Source organism: Pistacia vera, unplaced genomic scaffold (assembly GCF_008641045.1).
Source record: "Pistacia vera cultivar Batoury unplaced genomic scaffold, PisVer_v2 Contig118, whole genome shotgun sequence".
Classification (NCBI taxonomy): domain Eukaryota; kingdom Viridiplantae; phylum Streptophyta; class Magnoliopsida; order Sapindales; family Anacardiaceae; genus Pistacia; species Pistacia vera.
Genome location: NW_022195226.1, coordinates 763,678 through 782,049, shown reverse-complemented (window position 1 = coordinate 782,049; position 18,372 = coordinate 763,678). Strand labels below are relative to the sequence as shown.

At 40.7% G+C, this 18,372-nt stretch overlaps 1 pseudogene; it reads left to right on the top strand.

The window, feature by feature from the left end:
* Positions 1-1,054: 1,054 nt before the first annotated feature.
* LOC116108995 lies at positions 1,055-1,990 on the top strand (annotated as a pseudogene).
* The last annotated feature ends 16,382 nt before the right edge of the window (positions 1,991-18,372 follow it).

Below are 18,372 nucleotides of genomic sequence, written 5' to 3'. Positions count from 1 at the left end.
TTCAACCGACAATGATATGAACATTCAATATGATTGTTTAACCCTAAAGATTAGAACATCAAAGTAAAATTCTCAAATAGATATCAATTATTAATATTCCAATTCATCGTTTTTTGGTACACTCATTTCTCAATTGAGTGATCAATTTGACAACATTTTTTAAAAGTGTTAGGGCCGTGTAATATAATTTTAGAAGGGTTTATTTGTTATTTTTAAAAATAGGGGGTAATTAATATTTTTCTAGGCATCGGAATCTAAACAAAACCGGTTCCGATTCCAAATCAAAGAATCGACTGATTCCGATTTCAATCCATTTGATTTGAGGCGCCATCAGTAACATCTCAAGTGTTTTGGGGTTTGCCAATGACAGAAACCAAAACTAACAAACGTTACTCGAAAATTATACAAGACTAAAATTTTAGTAAGCCGAACGTTAGATGAGTTTGTCTTTAGTAAAGTTAGGGTAGGTTTATATACTTTTTCCTCTAAAAAGTGATATTTTTAATCCGTCGATTTCTAAAGAGGGATTTGTCTTTCTTCATTTACAAAATCTTTAGGGTTTTGGGATTCAATCCGTTCAAGCTATTATGCGAGCTCAGTTGAGTTGAGGAGTTCATTCTGAAACACTTGTGAGTTAACTTTCAAACTTCAACTGTTGGAGTCCCACATCGACTAGGCATGCTCAAGCTTATTGGGTTATAAGAGGGGGTAATCCTCCCATTCAACAAGGTCTTATTGGGTGAGGAGTCAAGCCCATCTCAAATTTTAACATGGTATCAGAGCCCAGGTTTAGTTGAGCTGAGCGCTTGACCAACGGGTGAAGAGTTAGAGCCAGCAACTACCTCCAATAACAGGCATGACCTAACATATGGACTTGACCGTAAAGGGGAGTGTTGGAGTCTCACATCGACTAGGCACGCTCAAGCTTATTGGGTTATAAAAAGGGATAATCCTCTCATTCAACAAGACCTTATTGGGTGAGGAGTCAGGCCCACCTCAAATTTTAACATCAAACTTTTTCTGTTTTTATTTTTAATAGTCTCAAGCTCCCACGATGATCGAACACGTTGAAGAATTAATCTGAGAAATACTCATCAGACTACCCGTCAAATCACTTCTTCGATTTAGATGTGTATCAAAATCATGGTGTGCTCTGATTGACAGCCAACGTTTCATCGACTTACATTTTCAACAATCAATCAATACCCAAACTAACCTTCATGTTATTCTCTCCGGTGGTGAAATTAAAACCGATTACTACTCTCTAGCGTTTGATGAAGTGTTCGATAAGCCCTTTACTAAATTCGGCAACCTATTTACATCAAACAAGGGTTACACGATTGTAGGCTCCTGCAATGGATTGCTTTGTCTTTTCCATAAACTTCTTCAGGATAAAGATGGGGAACTAATTTTATGGAATCCATTTACTCGGACGTACAAGGAGTTACCCACTACAAACCTTACCACATGTCGTGCTGTTATGCGCTATGGCTTTCGCTATGGTTTTGGATATGATGATGTGAATGATGACTACAAGATTGTGAGAATAATTCGCTTATCTGACTTGAAATCTTTGAGTTATATTGGCAATGAAGCAGAAGTTTACAGTCTTCGATTGAATTCGTGGAAGAGGGTTGAAAACTTCCCTAATAGTCAATATAAGTTTGCGCACAGTGCTTGTTTTGTAAATGGTGCATTATATTGGTTGGTGTATTCTGAATCTGATTTGATAGCGACTCAAGATATAAAATCACCTTGGTTAATTGTTGTTTTTAGTCTTGGGGTTGAAGATTTTGGTGCGCTGCCACTTCCCAATACTACAAATGAGGATGATGATATAAAGGATCTGAGAGTGGGAGAGACACGTTGTTTTGATGTTGCAGTTTTGGATGGGTGCCTATGTTTTCTTGAGGTATATGATATTCATGTTGCTGAGGTTTGGGTGATGAAACAATATGGAGAGAGGGAGTTCTGGTCTAAATTGCATTAGCTTAAACTTGGTAGTTTTTATGATTTGGGTGGATGTGACTCTTTTAAATCTTTAACATATTCAAAGAAGGGTGAGAAACTTCAATTGGAAACACGAAAAAATGCTCCCATATGGTATGACTTGAAGAAGAACGAGAACATGATATATAGTTTTAGCGATGTGCTTCCCTATTTTGATGCTAATATGTGTTCAGAAAGTCTCATCTCACTTGGTGCTGGTAGCAGATATGATGGAATTCAACTAATTGCACAAGGAGAAGTAGAAAGGTAGAGTGAAAGAAGTTTTTACTTTATGGTTGCCTTCAGCATTAATTTGTTTTAAATGAAGTCACTCTAGCTGACATCAATAAAAAATTTATTCAATAGTTGCCCTGTTTTTTTTATAATTTCACGATATTAATTAAAGTAACATTGTTTCATATGAGATATTTGTTTCCAGGGAATCCAATTTATGTTTATTAGAAAACTATTAAGTTGTTTACTTCTGGTTATCATCATCAAACTCACATCCTTGTTTAGTTATTTGATTAATTGTCAGCTTTGAAATTTAGTATAACGAGTTTAATTCTTTCAGGTTGACACTAGAGGGACAGAGCAGCTGAGGGACGAAGTCAGAAATGGAAGGGAGAAAGGAATATATATAGCTAAAGGACACTCTCATTTATCCCAAACTGTTTTCTTGAGCATTATGTTGCCTTGTTTTTCAACAATGATGTAAAAAGATTGATTTCTGGATCTTTTAATTAGAACTATTTTGATCCATGGGGAAAATGGTACAAATTTCTAAATGAGTTCGACCCAATTTTGGCTGTTTCCAGTAGGATTTGAAGGAACACTTGTTGGAAACAAATTCACCTATTGGATGGTGATGAAATTCATATTCTCCTCTTAAAAATTATAAAAGAAGAGAATGGGAAAGTGAGTGCCAGAAGCAAACTAATTTTGATAATCTCCATTTTTAGAATTCAATCCAGAGGGAAAAGGGCACAAATTTCTTATTGAGATTGGCTTCTTGATCACGAGGAGGCAAATTGTTTTCAATCAGATTTGAACCAGAAGGCACTACATATTTTGTTAGGTTTAAAAGCTTTCTTGGAAATAAATTCACCTCTTGATGACATTCATATCCTCCTCTTAACAATTATGAAATAATTCTTGGAGATCAATGGCGTGTAAATGTGCCTTGCAGCAACTATTTTGCTGGCGCCAGGGACAATCGATTGTAGCCCGCCGAGCTTCTTGTGTCGAAGTGTGCCACTGTGCGTAGGGGAAGTCTTGTCTTGATATAGAATTCGTCTTTTCTGGCGCCGTTCATTGTCGACATAGGCCTAATCCCGGTGGTGAAGAGGATCGAAATGTGAAAACTATAGGCAAACTAATTTCGAGAATCTCCATTAAGATAAAATAATAAAACATAGTTCTTTAATTATTAATGTTTCAAGTCTCACATATGTATTAATATCTTCCGCATCAAAGAAATTAACCTTTGTGCTCCAATTATTCAATTTTTGTAAGTGTTGATACAGAAATCTACACCAACTAGAGTGATCCGATAAACCTTGGCAGGATCGGAACTGGTGTATGCGTGATTATGGATAACTAGCAATGAATGAATAATGAATGCAGTAAATTAAATGGCAAAAAGGAAGTGGTTCGGCGAGATGAACTATTCAGTCTATGTCCACTGTTTTTTGTATTTGCTATGAGAGCTTACAATAGTAATCTATGATTATTTTCCAATCCATTTTCATTGTTTGAGGGGTTTTATATACAGAGTTTGTACAAAGGAAACAGCGAAAATAAGAGATATAATTAAATTGAAATGTAACTCTGATATTCCACAATTGGGCGTTGTGATTGTGCAAAGATTGATGTCAATCTGATCCTTTCCGAGATATCTGGGATCTGAAGTTATTGGGAATTGTGTGAAACAGCCGCCAGGAGTTCGTGACTAGCTTGTGCTAGGTTGAGCTATAACTCAATGAGCTTATTGGCTTGAACAATTGGTGGAGTTGGTGGCTCTAGATCGGGCTGTAACCTCGCGATACTCTGAGCTTGATGGAAGAATCACACACAACATCTGCTTCTAGTGTTCAATGCTTGTTTCGAGCTTCGAAGACTATTGCTTGATTTGATATCAAGTCGACATCATTGGTAGGTCATCGGATGTAGGTTCGATGGAACTTCAAGAGTCGAACTCATGCTGGTCGACGTACTCCACACTTGGATCTTCTCTCTATGACACCTGACAAACTTGGAATATGAATAGTCAAGACAATTATGTAAATTCCAACAATCATGTCACATTAAATGCGGCAGCCTTTGGTAGTCAATTTCATCGCACGTGGATGGTATAGCTGTCCATGCGTGAAGTTGAGGCGACATACGATGACAGTTATGATCATAGTAGTTTGACGGTTCATCGCTCCTAACAGATGGCTAACATGTGGCCAGTCCAGGGTTGAGATTGCTCGACGAATGGAGTCGAGATTCATTGTAGATCGACCACTATGATCTAACCCCACCCTTTTGTATCCCATGCAAGCCACTATAAAAGTGGTGAAGTTGTCAGAAACTTACTCAACTTGCAAAAATTCTCTAACATCTTTGCTTATTCTGTCGCTGCTTCATCGTCGTTATAGTGTTTTTCTAGTGAGTTCTTCCATTCTCTTCCGGTAAGGTTTCTTTTCCTCTCTTTTGTTGTTTTCTTGATTTTCAAACCTAAGGGTGGCCATTGTCGTGGCACATTGAGTCTTCTAGGGCTCACTAGGGTTTTTAGTGTGTCTCCAACGGTCTTGGGTTTAAGGAGGGTTTATCGTGGTGGCCACCAGAATCCTGGGTAGGTTGCATGCATTTGTGTTTGGCACAAGCTATCTTGGGTGCTTGAACTGAAAGCAAAGTGTGGATAGGTCATCAAGTTTTTCGAGCTTTGACACATGTTTGCTTCTGTTTCAGGTACCGGAAGGAGTACAATTATGTCTGCGCTAGCAGCCACATAATTGATCATATGTTCGACACCTGCGGGCTAGCAGTCTTCGGGGTATAATCCCCGAGGTCTCTGAGGAGGTCGGACAGAGCTCAGATCCAAACAAGACGGGCTCGTCCAATCGTGCTTCTATGGAATTGGCTCGGTCAAGCAATCTCTAGCTCACATGTTGTGGAGGGAACTGTAATCCTGATCGACGTCAAGGACTAAGGTGCATAAGAAAGACTTATGTGCCACAACTTAATTTGATGGTTCGGGGAACTTTCCCGAAGAATCCTCCACTAGATGGGTGGCACCTCTAAGACCCTCCTTAGATGCAGGGTATCCAATCCCCCTCATCATTCATTGACAGCGTTTTGAGACAGGTTGACATCGTCCCTCTCCAACTATCTGCGATCATATGTCATAATCATAGGTTTATACATAGCTACATGATTGTCGAGTTGCGCAAGCACTATGTTAAGGAGCTCGTCCATTTGTATTAATTAAAGAAGGGTCAAGACCAAGTATTATCTCTCCAAGGGAGGAAGTAGTTTTAACAGTCTGGTCAAGTCCCAAAGAAGGTCTCACATTGGGACTCTCATTTTTCTTTTATGAGGCCCAGGAGACCACCATTTTGCTTGAAAGCTAGTAAGACTTCGACCCCTAGTGTGTACGAAGATCGCTTTCAAACATATGCTTAAGCTAACTGAGGTTCTTTGCTTTGTAGTTAAGTCAAGCAAAACTATCCCCCGTTGCAAGCTTATAGAGCGTCAGTGCTTCAACGACCTTTCCGATAGAAACGTAGCGTTAACAAGTTATATCACTCCCACTTGAGGGCGTAAGACTTCTATGAGGATAACGCCAAGTTTTTACCATTCTCAAGAAAGGTAAGTATTATTTGCTCGTGCTTCTTTCTTTTATGTAGGTAGGTCACTTACTGCTTGCTTCTCTTTGCGAGAAATAGGGCCAAGAAACCAAAGGGCCTCAAGAAAAAGGTGGCAGCTTGATAAGAGTGTAATTATATATATTTATTCCTTCCATTATGTTTTTTGTTATGTTTTATGCCTATTTGAGGGATTAGAGCTTATTTTGTAAGTTTGGCACATTTGGTAGACTTTAGGAAAAATGAGAAAGATTAGGAAATTAGATTTTCCAGATTTTTTGTTATTCTGACCAGTGCACGTTTTTCAGGTTTTTCAGGGAGCTAGATTCCTCATTGCAAAAGTGTCTTCAGAGAAATTAAAGTAGACGAATCAGGCTTTTCAGAAGGTATTATGGACAAGAATCCGAGTTCGTTTGGGTTCTCAGTAGCTGTTGCAAAACGGACCTGGATCCTAGTCGCGGAAGGTTTCCTTAGCTGAGTATTAAATCTTTGAACGGGCCTAACTGGGCGTCAGATATCGAAAACGGGTGATTCAAAAGCAGATTCATCTAAACATCCTGGACTACAATTTTCATGAAGTGATGGAGCCCAGAAAAGATCTTTTACATTGCGGAATCCTGGTGCAAGCTGGAGACGAATTCTGGAATCCAATCTGATCAGATTTTATCAAATCTGGAAGTCTATCTTCTAGGAAACGTCTAGGAAAGAAATTCCAGATTCTTGGGGAAGAATTAAGGAAAACACATGTATTAATTAGAAGTTTTTAGGTTAAACGGGGAGAGGACAGTGGAGTATTATTTTAGAGTTTTTTGCTTTCTAGATCAAGATGTGCGGCTAATCTTTCTATTTCAGTTCAAGGGGATTTTGAAGCCAATTCAGTCATTGGTGTAACTTAACTCAGTAACGTTGTTCTCATCTCGTTTTTAGAATTGTTTATGTATTCTGATTTAATTGTCTGTGATTCTTGTTTGAGTGATTAGTTTGGCCTGCTAAATTGTTTAATCAGAATTTACCTATTAGAATTAGGAATTGTGATACGTAATCGTCCTTTTTCTATTCAACGAGTGACGCATGATGATAGCTGATTATGGACAAGTTTTCGGTCTATTGTCTTGAATAACATAACCTAAGTTAAATAATCCGAGCTTGCGTGAGTTGCTTAGATTGATATATTCTCCTAATTCTTAAGGCTGCCATTGAATTAAATTTAGAGAGCTTGTTCTAGGTTGTTCAAGGGTTAGTATCTACTTGAAGAGCTTGTTTCAGTAGTGACAAACTAAGGGAGAATTCGGGTAACAGAGCTTGTTGTTTCCTAGGGTCAGTAGTTCCATAATGACGAGATAGAACAGTGTTACGATTACTTTATATCCAATGCATGTTTAGGTGGATATTGAACCGAGAACTGATTGTTTAACCTGATATTTTATTTCTCTAATTTACTTTAGTTTGCCTTGATTACAAACCCCCTTTCATTACTATTGTCAGGTTTACTGTTTAGAGTTTAATTTGCATTTCTGTTATTTTTATTGTTTTAGAATATAGAAATTAATCGAGTCATTCCCTATGGGATCGACCCTTGCTTGCCCTTTATACAATTCAGTAGTTAGGTTAGTAAGGTTAAATAATTTGGTGCATTCGGCACACTACCACAGCTTTTGTGGCTGCCAAGAAAACACCAGCTGCTTTGGTGACGAAGCAGCCTACTGATCTCACTGGCACGAAGCGTAGCAAGGATGAACTTGGGGAAGGCTTGAGTACGAAGAACCCCACGATCGCTTCGAAGGCAGTTGGCAGGAAGGATGTTCTCAAACTCCAAAAGAGGCTAGCAAAGAAAACACCCGAGCTAACTGAAGGCTTGAGGAAACAAAAGACACTCGAGTAGTATGATGGCTCGGGTAAGAAAAAGTTAACTGAGCCTTAGAGGGGCTTGGGGAAAGCAGAAGATGTCTGAGCAGCAAGTTGACTTAGGCAAGGAGATCGTCGTACGGGCTGGCGGCCCAAAGAAGTCTATGGCCAAGAAGAAGTCCGCTCTCGTGGACGAAACTGCCACTGCCAGAGGAGGTAAGTCCATCTCGTCTCAATAAGGATGCAAAAAGATGGATGAAGCAGCTTGAACTACGATCGACGCTTTAATCGACCAACTTCCCGACCATATCAGCGTTAAGGTCGCGATGGCCAGGATGGCATCACCCTGCGAACATTTGCGAGCATTAGAGATTCATCTCCCACCCAAATGCTGGCCTCAGTGTGCAGTTATACAACAAAGGTACTAGTAGTTCACCTTCTTTACTCTTTTATGCATGTTATCATTATTTCTTACTGACTTTCTATCCTTTCTTTCTTTAGGCTACCATGGAAAGCAGGCTTCTCTACGATGAGTGTTATCCCAAGTTGGAGGGCAATCATCGGGGATGGCAATTGGCGGAGACAGTGAAGGAGGATGCCCTAGCCAGGGCCCAGGTTGTGGAGAAAGAGATAGAAATGAAGCAAGCCAAGCTGGAGTGGCTGAAGGAAGAGATGGTAAACTTCGGGGTCAAGGAAAGGGAGTTCCTTAACAAGATCAAGGCAAGTGAGGCCGCGCGATCAAAAGTTGAAGCCGAAGTGACCGAGGCTGAGAAGAGTTTGGCACAGTAGCAGGGTGCCAACAATAAGCTGAATTTCGAGCTCTCCTCAATTCAAAAAAGTACTTCAGATTGAGAGGCAAAGTTCAAGCAGGCCTCGCTCAACCTTGCCCATGCAGCAGAAGGTCGATGAAAAGTTAAAGCTGAGGCCAAACAACTCAGGCTTCAAATCGGGGAACTGAATGAGGCCATCACCACTCGAGCTCGATAGAAATCGGTCTTCTTGGTGTAGGTATTGTCGGAAGCTCACCCCTCAATCAACTTCCCTTCCTTCTGCAAGCTTATCAGATAAAGGTCGACAGGATGAAAACTGAAGCTCAGGGAATGGCTTACATATGCTCGAATGATTTCTAGCTTGATGGTGAGAGTGAGGAGGAGGTTGAGGAAGGCAAGGAGGAGACTGGCCTCAAGCAAGAAGTCGAGGATCCAGCTCCCCTGGTTACTCTTCCCCCTAGAGTTGCCGATCTTCCTCTGCGCGAGGCTCCCAACATTGAAGAGGCCGCTGTGATTCCTACCGTCGAGGAACCTTCTCTCCCAATCAGCGACGAGCTCCCTGGTTCGGTCGAAGATGATGCCTTTAATCCTCCACATGGTTCAAAAAATCATTGTATATCTTTTTTTTTTTTGTTTTTTTAAGTTTGTAACCAAACTCTATAATGAATAGAAGATATTTTGGTATATCCCTATCGAGCAATTTTTTTATATTCCTACAGAGTTATTTCAATCATCCTAATCGGACTTGTCATAAAAAATCCGAATTTGATCCAAGTTATGCGTAGCTCACTTATTGAGGAGCTTTTCAAATGTATGCTAGCAAATCTTATGCGACAACTCTGACATTAAATCCATTGTCCGCCTCGAGTTTTGGTCGCCGGCTTAGGGCCGATTTCCTCTTACATGTTTTTCTTGAATTTTTTCAATTATAACTTCATCGATTTGGGGTATTTCACCCTTATAGAGTTGGATTGTATGTGGCTTATCGAGATAAGCTGCCTTTTTTTTGGACTCTTGACTTCGAGTTTTTTTAGATGTTATCGTATAGATCATGATTTTTTGAAGCAATGAATGAAAAATGCTAAACAAGTAAATAAAGATGGTGAACAAAGAAAAATTATGCACAATACCTCTTTTATTGATAGAATATCTTGGTCGTAAATGGCCTTACAATGAATGATTAAACAAAACATGAGTGGAACCTGAGCTGCTCATTGGTAATACCTTCGCAAATGCTCAGTGTTCCAGGCTCACAGTATTGCTTCGCCGTTAAGGCATTCCTGGCGCAAGTTATTTGGAGATCCTAAATGGACCTTCCCATTTGGGCCCAAGTGCTCTCAAGTTTGGGTTTTGAGTACCATGGACAACCTTTCTAAGAACTAGATCGCCCACTTCAAAGTCTCTATTTTTTACTTTGGTGTTAAAGTATTGTCTGGCTCACTATTGATACGAGGCGAGCCTTAACTTAGACTTGACTCAATGTTCTTCGATTAGGTCTAACCTCAGGTAGAGGATGTCTTCATTTGTTTCTTTGTTGAAAACTTCCCTTCGGAACAAGCTGATCCCCACTTCAACCGAGGCCATTGTTTCATACCCCTAGGATAGAGAGAACAGGGTTTCTCCTGTCAAGCTTCTAGCTGTCATTCTATAAGACCACAAGGCTTCGGGCAATTCTTTGGCCCATCTTCCCTTTAGGACATCAAGCTTCTTTTTAATGGTGTGCTTGATGACTTTGTTTACAGCCTCTACTTGACTGTTGGCTTGAGGCTGATAAACAACAGCGAAACTATTCTTGATACCAAGCCATTCGCAAAAAGATCTAAAGTCCTCACTATCAAACTGTTTTCCATTGTCAGTTATTATAGTGTGGGGGATTCCAAACCTACAAATGATGTTTTTGTAGATGAAATCCTTTAGCTTGTTTGACGTGATAGTGGCTAAGGGCTCAGTTTTTACCCACTTGGGGAAGTAATCCACGGCAACCACTATGAACTTGACGCCCCCTTTTCCTTGAGGCAAAAGGCCTATCAAGTCGATGCCCCAGATTGCGAATGGCTAGGGGCTTGTCAGCGTAGTTAACTCTTGAGGCGGAGCTCGTAGAGTATTCGCGAATCTCTGGCATTGTCGCATTTGCGCACATAGTCTGCTACATCATCAAAAACTGTTGGCTAGTAATAACCTTGACGAAGCACTTTGTATGCTAGGGATCTGCCTCCTACATGGTTCCCGTAGATGCCCTCATGAATCTTTCTCAGAACATAGTCCACATCCTCATGGTCGATACATCGCAATAGCGGTACAATGAACCCACGCTTATACAACTTATCATTGATTAGCGTGTATCGAGTTGACTTTGCGCAAAGTGTTCTGACTTCGTTTCTTACTTCTATCAATGTTCCATCCCTTAGGTAGGCAATGATTGCATCCATCCAACTGTATCTCTAACTCGTTGCTAAGATTAGTTCTTGTAGAGTGGAGATGCTTGGACTTGGGAGGAACTTAACTAGTATTGAATCAACTTTTTCTTGGCTCATTGCAAAGGCCAAGCAGGCTAAAGCTTCGGCAATCAAATTCTTCTCCCTTGGGATCTAAACAACTATGAAGGATCTAAATTGCTTAAGCTTGGATTTCACCAACTGAAGGTAGGATACCATTCTATCCTCCTTTGCCTGGTACTCCCCGGTAATTTGGTGGACTACGAGTTGTGAATCACTGTAAATTTTCATGGACTCTGGCTCCATTTCCTTAGCGAGGCGAATCCCTACAAGCAACGCCTTGTACTTAGCCTCATTGTTAGAGGCGGCGAATCCAAACCTTACTGTGGCTCTAATCGGGTTTCCTTCAGGACTTTCAAGCAAGAGTCCTTCTTTTGCCTTCTTCTCGTTTGAGGAGCCATCCATATACAAATTCCACTACCATAAGTCATCGAGCTTTGGCTTCTACTGCTTGATTTCTCTTGAGGTATTTGCCCCCGATGAGCTAATTCCCTCTTCTGGCTGATAAAAGAATTCTGATATGAAATCTGCCAAAGTTTGACCTTTGATTGCCATTCTTGGAATGTATTTTATATCATGCTTACACATTTCCATCGTCCACTAGATCAACCTGCCCGATGCCTCAGGCTTTTGCATCATTTTTCTCAATAAAAAGTTTGTCAGCACATGAATGCAATGCGCTTAGAAATAAAGTCGCAGCTTCCTGGCGGCAATGACAAGGGCATAGGCGAGCTTCTCTATTCCAGGGTATCTCATCTCTACATCGAGCAGCCTTTTGCTCACATAGTATATTGGCCACTGTACTCCTGTTTCTTCACATACCAATGTCGCACTGATAGCAAACTTTGATACCGATAAGTACAACAGTAGAGGCTCGCCCTAAACGGGCTTTGATAACAAAGGAGGTTGTCCCAGATGTTTTTTTAGCTCCTGGAAGGCTCTCTCGCACTCCTCTGTCCACTTGAAACCCTTCTTTCCCTTCAAGGTCTCAAAGAATGGTAACCGTTTGTCTATGGCTTGGGAAACAAACCTGCTAAGTGTGATCACACACCCTGTCAAACTCTGTACCTACCTTATGTTGGTCAGGCTTTTCATGTCTAGAAGAGCTTGAATCTTCTTTAGGTTGGCTTCAACACCCTGTTGATTTATAAAGAAACCCAAGAAATTTCTCGAGCTTACTCCAAAAGCACATTTTAGGGGATCGAGCTTCACTCTATATTCTCTGAGGATGTCAAACATTTCCCACAGATGCTCAATGTGGCTTTCAGCAACCTTTGATTTGACTAGCATGTCATCGATGCACACCTCCATAGTTTTGCCAATTTGATCAGCGAAAATCTTGTTCACCAAGCGCTGATAGGTTGGCCTAGCATTCTTAAGGCCAAACGGCATCACCCTATAACAATAAATCTCACAGTCAATAATAAAGGAGGTATGCTCTTCATCGGGCTGATACATTGGGATTAGGTTATATCCCGAATATGCATCTGTGAAGCTGAGTAGTACATTTCCAGCCATCGCAACTACTAACTAGTCGATCCGTGGTAGCAAAAAGCTATCTTTGGGACAGGCTTTATTCAAATCAGTGAAATCGACGCAAGTCCGCCACTTGCCATTCGGCTCCTTAACTAGGACTAGGTTGGCGAGCCAATCTAGGTTCTTTACTTCTCTTATGAAGTTGATGTTTAGGAGTTTGTCAACTTTATCTTTGAGCACTTTAGAACGTTCTGCATCTATAGACCTTCTTTTCTATCTTATTGGTTGAGCTTTTGGGTCTATGTTCAACCTATGGCATATTACCTTAAGGCTAATCCCCACCATATCTGCATGCACCCATGCGAACACCTCGAGGTTTTTCTTCAGAAACCCCACCAGATTATCGACCATTTCTTTGCTCAAGCTGCTGCTGACCTTCAGTACATGAGTTAGATCTTTTTCGCTAACACATATTTCTTACAGCTCTTCCGTCGGCCTTGTTGTGGGCTCTTCTCTATAGATGCAAGGATCTATGGTACCCTCGAGAGGTTTAGGGTGCGGCTCAAATTCTATAATAACCATTATCCACGGGAGCAGCTATTTTAGTGTAACATTTATGGCTCGATTATAACATTCCCGAGATTCTTTTCTACGGCTCCTGATCATCGCGACTCCCTCGAGAGTCAGGAACCCCACTGCTTGGCAGCGCACTAATGTAATTACTCTCAAATCATCCAAGATCGACCTTCCAAGGATGACATTGTATGTAGTCAGACAGTCTACCACTAAGAATTCAACCATTACTATCTTGACTTTGGGTTATGCCCCTAAAGTCACGGGAAGGTCGATCATTCCCTTGGTGACTAGGCTGTCCCTAGTGAATCCATAGAGTGGCGAAGGACACACCCGTAAGTCCCTCTCCGTGAACCTCACTCTTAGAAAGCTCCTAAGAAGATGATGTTGGCTACACTTGCATTATCAACCATCACCCTCAACACTCTGGCATTATCAATCTTGGCTGCAATTACGATCACATCATGATTATGGCAAGAGAATTCTTCACATTCTTCGATAGTGAATCTTGTCACCTCGCCACTTTGGCAGCTTTTGTTCGTAGCTAATTACCTGAGGGATCGAACCTGTTCTGGCCTCGCAAGCATATTACTCACAGGCGCACCTTAGCCCCTTCATATTAGGTCTTCGATGGCATCCTTCAAAGTCCGACACTTGTTGGTATTGTGCCTGATGTCTCGGTGGTATTGGCAATATTTTTGTTAATCTCTTCTGCCTGAAGCCCCCCTTATTCTTTCTAGAGAGTGCAGTCTCTTCACCTCATGGGAGACTTCATAGATGTGGGCTATGTCTTGCGTGAGGGGGGTGTACTCTGCATACCGCGGGAAGGGCTACTTGTCCCCACGGTTATCTATTTTTTGTCTTTTTTGGGACCGGTTTCAGTCTCTATCATTGTGCTCTTGGCCCCTCCGCTTATGTGATGGGTGATCTTGTCATCTGTGTAGGGCTCTTCATGGTGAGCTTCTGGCTAAGGCTGCTAACGAACTTTTTACTCGCCAGTGCTTTGCAATTATCTAATAAAACTTTGCTAGGCTCACATGATCTTCACTTTGGAGCTCTTTCCACAACTCTGTGTTCGGCCTAATACCTACAATTAGCAAAATCTGAATTAACTCTTCGAGCACATTTGCAACCTTTGCTTACTCATTTTGGAACCTCGTTAAATACGAGGTCAGTGTTTTGTCTCTCTCCTGATGAATGTTGCTCAAGTAATTGAGTAGCATTACGAACTGTCTCCTCGCTTGAAATTGCTGCAAGTATAGCGAGGAGAATTATTGCCAAGAACTGATGGAGTTTGCTTTAAGTTTTTTATACCACCTCTTGGCATCCCCTACCAATGTGACCACGAAGCAGCGACACTTCACCAAGTCATAGACCTAGTGTAACTCCATCAAGTCATTGAAATTATCGAAGGGCCTCCAAGGTCCCCTCTCCCATCGAACTTACTTTCTAGCGCCCTGAATCCTTGTGGAGGCGAGGCCTAGCGAACCTCCTTTGTGAAGGGGGAACTCACTATTTCTTTCGTCTCAACAATCTAACAGGCTCTTAGATTGTCGAGCATTTTCTGCATACGATCCAAGTCTTCATTGTGATTGCCCTAGCTGGCTCTATTCAACCTTACCTCGAGCAAGTGAGTTCACAAATCTGTCGCTTGTAAACCCCCTCCATTATGTGCATTGATACGTGAAGTTGAGTCATGATAGCTTTGTTGATAGGTGTTATCGTGCTCGTCAATGCGTTGCTCACAACATCGGTTATAACTGGAATGTCGATCATTGCCAAATTGGCGCACATGACTCGTCTCACGAGCTTGCGAGGATCAAGTTTGTCTTGGGCGTGGGCTAAGACTGACATGCTAACGTTGGGGATATTGCCGAGTAGGTTGGGCGACCATTACCTTTGTTTTCACCCATTGGTTGTTTCCCTGGCCGCCTTCTCAGGTTAGTTTGCCCACGGGATTCACGCTCGTGAGTGGAGTGCACTTTGTGACATCGAGGGTGATAGTGGCCCCTTGATGTTGATGAGACAGATTGGTCAAGCTAAATTCTGACCCATCGGGGTGGTATCGGTGAAGTGTGGCTGGTCAAGGTTTTGAGCAGCTGGTTGCTAATTTCTTAGCTCAACCACGTTCTATTGCATTACCTATGCAACCATGGTTCTGATCATCTCGACCAGTTGGCCGGTTTCCGGGTTGGACGTCCCTGCCCCCTGGTTATTCGTGGCATGCTAAGTTGGCAACATTGGTGGTCGACGCCCATCGGCATCCTGTCGCACCTGTTGATGGGTGGTCTCCACATTGTCGTGGTTTCTGGTGGTGGTTTTCAATCCTGTACGCACCATCGTGGGCCTGGATTGGTTAAATCGTTGTGGCAGTTTGTCGGAATTTATGAGATGTTGGCGGAGGCCCTTTTTCTAGTACCAAAATGTTGATACAGAAATCTACACTAACTAGAGTGATCCAATCTACCTTGGTGGGATCAGAACTGGTGTATGTGTGATTACAGATAACCAGCAATGAATGAATAATGAATGTAGTAAAGTAAATAGAAAAAAGGATTTTAAAGTGGTTCGGCGAGATGAACTCTTGAGCCTACGTCCATTGTTCTTTGCAATTGTTGTGAGAGCTTACAATAGTAATTCTAGGAATATTTTCCAACCCCTTTCTCATTGTTTGAGGGGGTTTATATACAGAGTTTGTACAAATGAAAGAGCAAAAATAAAGGGATTACAATTAAATTGAAATGCAACTCCGATATTCTCGCGATTAGGCGTTGTGATTGCGCAAAGATTGTTGTCAATCTGATCCTTTCCGAGATATCTGGGATCTAAAGTTATCTAGGAATTGGTCGAATGACCGCCAGGATTGTTCGCGACTAACTTGTGCTAGGTCAAGCTATAACTCAACGAGCTTATGCAAGTCAGACAATCAATGGAGTTGAGCTGGCACTAGATTGGGCTATAACCTCGCGATACTCCGACCTTCACAGAAGAATCACACACAACAATAAGCAATATTTGTTCAATTATTCCTAGTTTTGCAAACAAACACAATTGCTATCAATTGAAAATTTTTTTTCAATTATATCATTTTTTATCAATTTCGCTTATGATGTTTTGGAGATTTATCAAGTTTGTGACAACTTACCTTTTAATTGACAAATTTCTCGATGTTTCAGTAATTTATTAAATTAATGCTTTTATATTCTAAAACATATAAGGACCTTCTAGTTGGGCAATATTTAGTGATTGTCATATTTTATATCGGATAAAGATTGGTTCACAACCCAATTTTATAAACTTTTTCTCACAACCTTAATGTGTCAATTCGCAATTGCTCAACTCGCAATGGGTCTCGCCTGCTTAATAATGGGTCTCGTCTACTCAATTATGAGCTGTCACGTCGGGATAGTAAAAAAAAAGTATGTGAGATTAGGTTATAAGTGTTGTATTGCCCTTTTATATTTTTTAATGTAAAAGTACCATGATTGAGGAGGGAGAAAATCTATAATACCATGATTGTATGGTATTAACTGTATCAAAAATTAATGCATACACATTATATGGGGTATTAAATTTTATTTTTATCACTCGCATTCAATGTCAAACGAGATAAAAGTATTGATTTGCAGTATTATTGATGTAATACAGAATTCTTCATTATTATTTTTCATGAGGACGATTGAATCGAGAGGTGAGAGAAGATTAACTGATAAGAATAATATAATAACACATTGAGAACAATGTGCAATAATTTTGTTCTAAATAATTGATTCCTTACATGCACCTTTGCTTGCCTGAATTACATTGAATGTTAATATGTGCGTTAATCTTCGTTTAAATAATTTATCAATCACATGCTAACGGTAATATGGAGGGACGAGAACGGTAGCAGAGTAGCTATTTATTATGACAGAGCAATTGAATGACGCGGTGCGGCTGTGCAGGGCCTCTAAGATTATGAAGAGACTATTTATTATCCGTCCCTATTGAAGAAAAGAACTCCGGCATGATGGTAGTAGAGTAGTCGATCTGATCCCGCGCGTGGGCGGATATAAATGCCTATACATGAGGTAGGCGAGGGCAGTTCGCCGGCAAAAGGACGTGTATGGTAGTCTTTTGTTTGATGAGAACGGGAAGGGCAATCGATTGCAACCTTTTTGGATTTTTTTGGGTGTTAATATCAAAATCGGTTTGAAGATGATGCCTTTTCTTCTACAGCTGCTGCTAATCAGTGGGTTGTTTCTTTGGTGCACGCGGAGGTCCATTATCATGACTTTTTAACAGTTGCTCTTATAAGAACTGCCCACAGTTCAGTTAGAACCCGGTTTATTTGCCATTACTTTTTCATTTTTAGGGGTAATTATTGGTGCATTTAGGTTGTATTCTTGAAGATACTATTGGGGGCTAGAAAGATAGATAGTTGGGTTATTAAGAATAATACTTTGCGTACTAACGGATTTTACTAAGAGTGATGCTATGGGTACTAATGGATGAGTACTAATATGTGTACTAACTAAAGCATAGTACCCGTACTATGAGCATAATACAGGTACTATGCTTTAGTTAGTACACATATTAGTACTCATCCATTAGTACCCAAAGTTTTATTCATCTTCTAAAATGGAAGGGAGAAAGGAATATGGCTAAAGGACATTCTCATTTATCCCAAACTGTTTTCTTGAGCATTATGTTGCCTTGTTTTTCAACAATGATTTAAAAAGACTGTTTTCTGGATCTTTTAATTAGAACTACTTTGATCCATGGGGAAAATGGTATAAATTTCTTACTGAGTTGGACCCAATTTTGGCTTGGTCATGACTCATTAGAATNGCGGTGCGGCTGTGCAGGGCCTCTAAGATTATGAAGAGACTATTTATTATCCGTCCCTATTGAAGAAAAGAACTCCGGCATGATGGTAGTAGAGTAGTCGATCTGATCCCGCGCGTGGGCGGATATAAATGCCTATAAATGAGGTAGGCGAGGGCAGTTCGCCGGCAAAAGGACGTGTATGGTAGTCTTTTGTTTGATGAGAACGGGAAGGGCAATCGATTGCAACCTTTTTGGATTTTTTTGGGTGTTAGTATCAAAATCGGTTTGAAGATGATGCCTTTTCTTCTACAGCTGCTGCTAATCAGTGGGTTGTTTCTTTGGTGCACGCGGAGGTCCATTATCATGACTTTTTAACAGTTGCTCTTATAAGAACTGCCCACAGTTCAGTTAGAACCCGGTTTATTTGCCATTACTTTTTCATTTTTAGGGGTAATTATTGGTGCATTTAGGTTGTATTCTTGAAGATACTATTGGGGGCTAGAAAGATAGATAGTTGGGTTATTAAGAATAATACTTTGCGTACTAACGGATTTTACTAAGAGT